Source organism: Solanum pennellii, chromosome 5 (genome assembly GCF_001406875.1).
Source record: "Solanum pennellii chromosome 5, SPENNV200".
Taxonomy (NCBI): Eukaryota; Viridiplantae; Streptophyta; class Magnoliopsida; order Solanales; family Solanaceae; genus Solanum; species Solanum pennellii.
Window position 1 is genome coordinate 10,451,849 of NC_028641.1, and position 7,455 is coordinate 10,459,303.

Consider the following 7,455-nt stretch of genomic DNA (forward strand, 5'->3'; position numbering starts at 1 on the left):
ATGAAAAATATTAAGTTCATTTTTTAAAAAACATTTTTAACTTCAAAATTAAATTTTTTTCACCCCTACCTTCGAATATTTTTTTTTAAAAAAAATTCAACTTCGAATTTTAATTTTTTCACACCTACCCTCGAACCCCCCACCACGAAAAAAATATTAACTTTTTTTAAAAAAAAATCAACATCAAAAATTATTTTCTACTCTAGTAAAAAATAAAAGATATTTCTCAAGAACATTTTTCATTCAAAAACCAAACACAAATATTTTTTCGAAAAATATTTTCTACTCACCAACCAAACATGAGAAAATAAGTAAAATATCTACTTGTTTTCCTGTAAAACTTTTTCCTTCATACCAGACACACGCTAAAAGTAGCTTTGTATCACTCTTATACTAAAATATAACATATACAATGTGGAAAACACAACATTGTTTGTTTTCGGTAAACAACAAATAAGAAATGACATCTGCCATTAGCACCGGTGGAGACGTCTGAGACATGCTTCTATATTTTATACATATTTTTATCCAATAAACATCCAAAACGGATGTAAATATTCATCTTCGATCCATGCATTCCGAGTTCAGAAAGTTGAAGTATAGAAAACAAGTTAAGAAAGCATACCAATGATACTGCACATGACTCTTAAATGTTTGTAAATAATGCATAAAGGAAAATCAAGCAGTAGATATAATACAGTGATTTCACAGGAAGATTTGAGAGTATCGTCGTTATGATTTCATTGGGAAGTTATGATGGAAATTGGAGATCGATTTTTGAAGCTTTAGTTTCCGCTGTAAATTTTGCAAACAAAAGGATGACGGTCGTTGATGGTTATTTAGGGTTTACATGTTGAGAGGTTAAGAGTCAACCATTTTTGCTACTCCTTTGAATTCAAGTATTCACTTATATCTTGTTGAAAATGACAATGATGTAATAAATCAAAAGGTATATGCTAGCATAATTGAAAGTTTGAGATATGTAACTGATTGCACTAGGCCTTATATTGCATATGCAGTAGGAGTACTTGGCAGGTTTACAAGCAAGCTAGGTAATGAACATTGACATGCTATAACAAGAGATCGAGATATACTTGCTTCAACCTGATGAGATTTATTTCTTCATTTTATTTTCAATTGTAATCTTGCAATTTTATTATCTTGTAAGTTTCACTATCAATTTTAAGGAGATTCATGTTTTTGTTAGAGTTTGAAAAAAGAGAGCAAGATATTCGTGCCTCAGTCTAAAGATTTATTTAACATTTTTGTTCAATTTATTTCAACTGTATTTATTGTATTTGTGGTACATTACACAAACAAATTGATTTAAGCTTAAAATGCTTAGGATGATATGTAAAGGACAAAATAGGTCTCTGGAGTAATTTTTCCACATATGGCAAGGAACTTCCAAAAAGGGGCAAAGTTTGTCAATTGTTTGCTAGCTGAGACAGAGGAGACACAACAACATAAAGTTTTTCAATTGTTTGCTAGTTGGTTATCTTAATCAACTATATGTTTTGAACGAACAACAAGTTGATGCACGTCAAATTAATTCATTGAGGGCGACGTCTCAAACTGGTGGGGGTGGTCTCAAACAAGCTTTGATTTACCTAGAAAATAATTGTGTCACATAAGTATGAAGGACAAGACTTTAGTGTGAAGGACTTCTCACATACTATCATGGACTGTCCAAAATCTAAAAACATTTGGATTTAATTCATCTCGTTGATTAAAAGCGATGTTATCATAAATACTAAGTCAATGCTTGAATAACCCGATGATATCATAAGCAATACCTAGCAACCCACTAATAGTGCTAATTTCATAATATCTAATATTTCTATATATTATATGGCATATATGTAAAGAATGAAATAGAAATTCGATTGAGCGAAAAATGCTTACTCTTAAATCTTATATCTTAACAAGTTAGAGATAATAACTAACAAAATTGATGAAGTATATTCTAGGCAAATCTCTGGTTTCAAAGAATCCAAACTAATCTCTTGGTCTTCTCCTTGGGTACGAAAGCATCAAGAGAAATTCTATTGAGCGTTGTTATGTACTTATAAAAGGTTTCTGTTTATGTAAATAAATTAATGAATCCCTTTATATGAGAGAAAGTTTTTAGTGTAGCAGCAAAATGGATAAAAAAAAAATTTAAGTTGAAAGTTCGAATTTCAAGTGTGATATTCTTGAATTTGATTGTTAAAATTCATATCATGACCACCATAAATATGGTTATGGTTCTAAATGCAAATCAACACATGGACACACATGTGAAGTATCCCCGTATGGGTACAAAATCCATATTGCAATTGAAATGAAATCTTTAAGATAGATTAATGTAATTTAAAAGGAATCACAAAAAGTTGGTAATAGCAGTTAGGTTCACTATCGATAACAAATTATATGCACATGTGAAAATATTATCAAGTAATGGAGTCTTTTAAAGTCAAGGAGCGAGGTGACAAAGTTAGGTGTCGTGTAGCACAACGCATCTGCTTCGAAACTAGGGGTTCTAACCTGTCCACCCAACGATGTACATTACACATAAAAAATGTAACTATAAAATTGTTTATACAAGTAAGTTACTCAAAAGGTAATTATAGGTATTTATAGCGAGTATATGTTCTTTTTAAGATTTTCTTTCTTGCTTGGAGGCTATACAAAGGGAAACTACCTTTTAATGCAATCATTAAAATTCTAAATGTTATTGTTGTACTCACCTGTAACAAATTCCATTTAACACACATTTACACAAGGGAAAGCTGCAACTCATAAGTGGAATTACATTGGTTCCTCCTTCGCCATTACTCATCGGTCTAGTGGAGTGTTAGGACCAAAGGTAGTGTTCATGATTTGATCATTCAAAATGCTCCTATATTTATTAGTTGGCATATCTTAATAGTGTACAGGTCCAGTCCTAGTTGATGTATGGACAATGGAATCAACACTTTCACGATTGAAATGAATTCCTTGGTAATCACAAACATGTTGAAAAACAGGAAGACTGTTAATCTAAAGCTGAAAAAGATCATATATGATACTAATAAAAGTATTATCAAGGCCAACTACACTCATTGTTATCGAGAAGCTAATATGGGGGTTGATTACTTTGTCTATATGTCCTCTACTAATGAAAAGGAATCCTATTTCTCCTCTTGGCATTCTCTTCAATTCGACTAGATAAGTGGCAAGTACCTTCCACGAGGAAAAATATGAAAATGTAATATATTTTTTTGTAGACAAAGAATTGATTTGATTTTTTGATAGAGAAAGAGATTGCATAGTCAAAGTCCCCCCTAACTACTGTAACTTTTGGATTAATCAACATGGTTGGGTCAAAACTAACCCTTCACAACAAAGATATCACAACCCCAGATGATGGATTAAAAATAGTAATATGTTATAAATATTATCTAACATGTCATCATAGATATTAATAGCATAAACAACCTAAAAGGAGGTTTTTGATTTACAAAAGATATTTTAAAATGTAATAAAACAAATAGATATTTATTCACGCTTAATACCACTCTTATAAAAAAATACAACAAATACAATGAGAATAATACAACATTGTATGTCTCCTATAAACACCAAACAAGAATGATAACTACAAGTGGCACCTATATATGGAGACATTTGAGATATGCTCTTGCATTTTATACAAATTCATTCTATATATATACATAATAGATATATCAAGCTTCATCGTCGATCTATGTAGTCCGAATTTAGATTACTCATATACATACAAGCTTCGAATTTCTAAAAGCTTACGAATACCAAAAAAGTTAATGAAGTACACTAGTGATTTTTCACATGACTAGTAAAATTTTTAGCACTAAAATGTGTCACATGCTCTGGCTTCCATTAGCATGTAAAAAACATCAAATCTAATTGTATGAAAATTATTTTCTTGAGCATATGCATATATAGTGAAGTAAACAAGTTTGTTGTCATTGCAAACTTCAACAAACTTTAATGATTAGTAAAGTGAATCACAAAAAAAGTGAAAGAAAATGATTGTCCAAAAGAGAATTAATTGTGCGCATATACAAACATATCGAAAATAATAATAATTGTATATTCATCATGTAACTCATCAAAGTCATTGAAAGTAACACTGATTTTATATTCATAGTGTAACCCATTGAGTACATTGAAAATAACGAAAACTTTATTTCTGTTCATCATGTAACTCATCAAACACATCAAAAACAATGACAATTTTATATCTATCATGCAACTCATCCAGCACATTGAATATCATGATAATTTTGTATAATGTTCATCATGTAATCCATCAAGCGCATTGAAAATAACAACAATTTTATATTCATCATGTAACTCATCAAACATATTGAAAATAATGACAATTTTATATGTATCATGTAACTCATAAAACACATAAAAATTAACGATTATTGTATATTCATTAGGCTACTTATCAATTACATTGAAAATAAAGGTAATTTCGCATTCATCATGTAACTCATTATACACCTTGAAAACAATAGAATTTCATATTCATCATGTAATTCATCAAGTACATTCAAAATAACCAAATTTTATATCATCATGTAACTCATCAAGCACATTGAAAATAACAACAATTTTGTATTCTTTGTGTAATCATCAAGCACATTGAAATTAGCGATAATTATATATCCAATATGCAACTGACTAAGCAAATTAAAAAATGACAATTTTATATTCATCATGATACTCAACAAACACATAAAAAATAACGATATTTTTATAGCAAATCAGAGTCCATGTAATTTCTGTCAATATTTTATATTTTCTAATCAAAATACATAATAAACTCTAATCTACAACAAAAGAACATTTGACTAATATAATGAAATATTTTTACAAAAAAACCATATCAAATAATATAGTAGAAACAATTTGCTCTGCAGAACATTTGGTCATTATAGTGAAATGTTGATATAGAAGAGGCAGAACAAGACCGACCATTCAGCCTTATTATTTGTCGTATCTTCAGCCAGTTGCACCAAGTCCTTGGATCCCGAAAAAGAAGCATTAGAACCTCAAAAGAAAAGCTTGGTCTACTAAATCTCTGATTGGTGTATTTGCAACTAGCTAAAGCGATCTGGACAACTAGAAAAGTTATTGTGCAATATATGCACATCTTCTCTTCATCCTCATCTTCTTCCACTCGCTTGTGGAATCCAGTCATCCTCATGGTAGCCATGTATCCCTAGGGAAGTTATTGTCTAAGATTTCCCTAGTGATCAAAAAGGCCACAATTTGCAAACAGGACTGAAATTGAGATAATCTTCAATCAGATCTATGTGTCTAACTAGTAAAACCAATAGATCACGTTGAAGATCCGATCAATCAGCCCTTTTACAATATGAAGCCCTAGCTAACAAAAGGATAAAATTGAACCTTCATTTTGAAACATACCTGAATTGGAAATGAGCTACTTCAATAGTATCAAGGTGACAATGGCCTGAGCCAATCTACGAGTCACTAATGAAACTCCTTGGTAGACCCCGAAAAATCAAGAGAAAAGGGGTCCTACTTGTTTTTCAAATAAATCAAGGGATTCATCAGCAAACTGATTTACTTGGGGAGGGAGATTTTCTTTTTCTTCCATGGTAGATCTGTAAAACGGCACAGATGAATCAGGAAGATGAATGAGGCAGATGAATGGTTCCTTAGGGTTTTATAATTGAAACAATTACTAGGATGGTCCCTTTTCAAGATTTTTAGTCAAAATTAACCTGTATTTAAAGGATATGTTCATTTTAATCATTTAAATATAATCATATGCATATTTACTCCCCATCTTTGTTAAACAAACATAAAGGACCTAAAACCAATAATGACACAAAAAACAAATGACAAAACCAACCAACTCAGCTGATTTGATCTAGTACTAAAATAAGAGGGCTGCACCATTCGGGTCCCTTTTCAGCCCATTTTCGATTCTGCTTCATTTGTATTCAGTGAATGTATAGGGGTGTATATCGGCTGCTTCGCAGGGCATAGAAAAAGTGTATATCAGTGTATATAAACTTGTATATCAACTCCATTTCCTATATTTCAGCTTCCATCTGCCCTGTATTTGATCAAGATTGACTCGATGGCGGTGTTGGGTTTCAATCCAACTCCAACTGCAAGGGAAGAGTCTCGTGGACTCAAGGCAAGTATCCCATAATAAAAGAAATACAACAAAGACTAACATTCATACTTAAAGGGCGAGCCATGAATTATCTTAACAAAATTCTCAACTATATATATAATAATATAATTAAAAAAAAGGAGTTGAAGGAAAAAAGAAAATCACCAGTTGGTCACTCAAAACAAAACTAAATATGCTAAAATCATGCTTGAGCTATAAAACTGAATATGCTAAAAGCATGCTTAGACTAAAACATATAATAGATGTATTCAAACAAACCAAAGTTCCACTTGAAGAATTGAAACTTCACAAGAGAATAAGGCAACAAACGGAGGCATAGAGAACAACACAGAGGCAACCATGAGCTCATTCATTCTTAACAATAACAACACATTAGAGGAAGATATGAACTATTTGAAATATTATAAGAAAGATTCATTTTTTTCACAGTAAGGCTACAGTAAGACATGTTAGATTTGTTTTATTTAAGAAAACACATGAGAATTATGAGCAACAAATGACAAAATGCATTCTCCATTCACGGCAAACACAAAGATTTAACTCCAACATCAAACCCTAACAAAAGATGAAAGAAAAAAATGATCAAAAGATACTAAACTTGCACTTGAACTATCAAACTATTTTAAGCAAAACGAGTCAGAGGTTCAGCTAACTTCCTCAAAATAGAACAAAATGAACCAACAGTAAGGAGACTCAATTTTCATCTTCAACAACTAAAGAGAGACATCAACTAAGACATTAAATCGAGCAATTATTGGATATTAACATAGAACCAAGATGAAACAGATGCATTCATGAGAGGGAAAGAGAAACCAACAGAAAGCTTCATTTCTCAAACGAAATGCCAAATAAAAAAAAGTTAAAGATAAAAAGAAGATTACCTTTTTTGGGAAGCAAACTGAGACGAGAACGAGTTGAAGGGAGCTATACCACCACCACCGCAATTGAGAATCCGACGAACTCTAAGCAGTGAACGATAAATCAAACTCAAAACTAAACTCCAAACTCCGATCGTTCGGAGTCTATCCCTATGTTTTTTTGTATATGACTTTGTGCACCTTGTTATCTTACGGTATATTTTTTGTTTCCAATATAAGCTAGCTTTCTTTTATTTTTTCCCCAAACTTATCTTTTGTTTTTCCATTTTTTTCTACCAACTTTTCCTATACTTCCACTTTGTTTCTTGCCAAAATTTTTTTCTCAACCCTTAACAATGAGGATGAGGGGGTTTATATAGATGAGAAGATGAGGCCGAATAGGGGGGGGGGGGT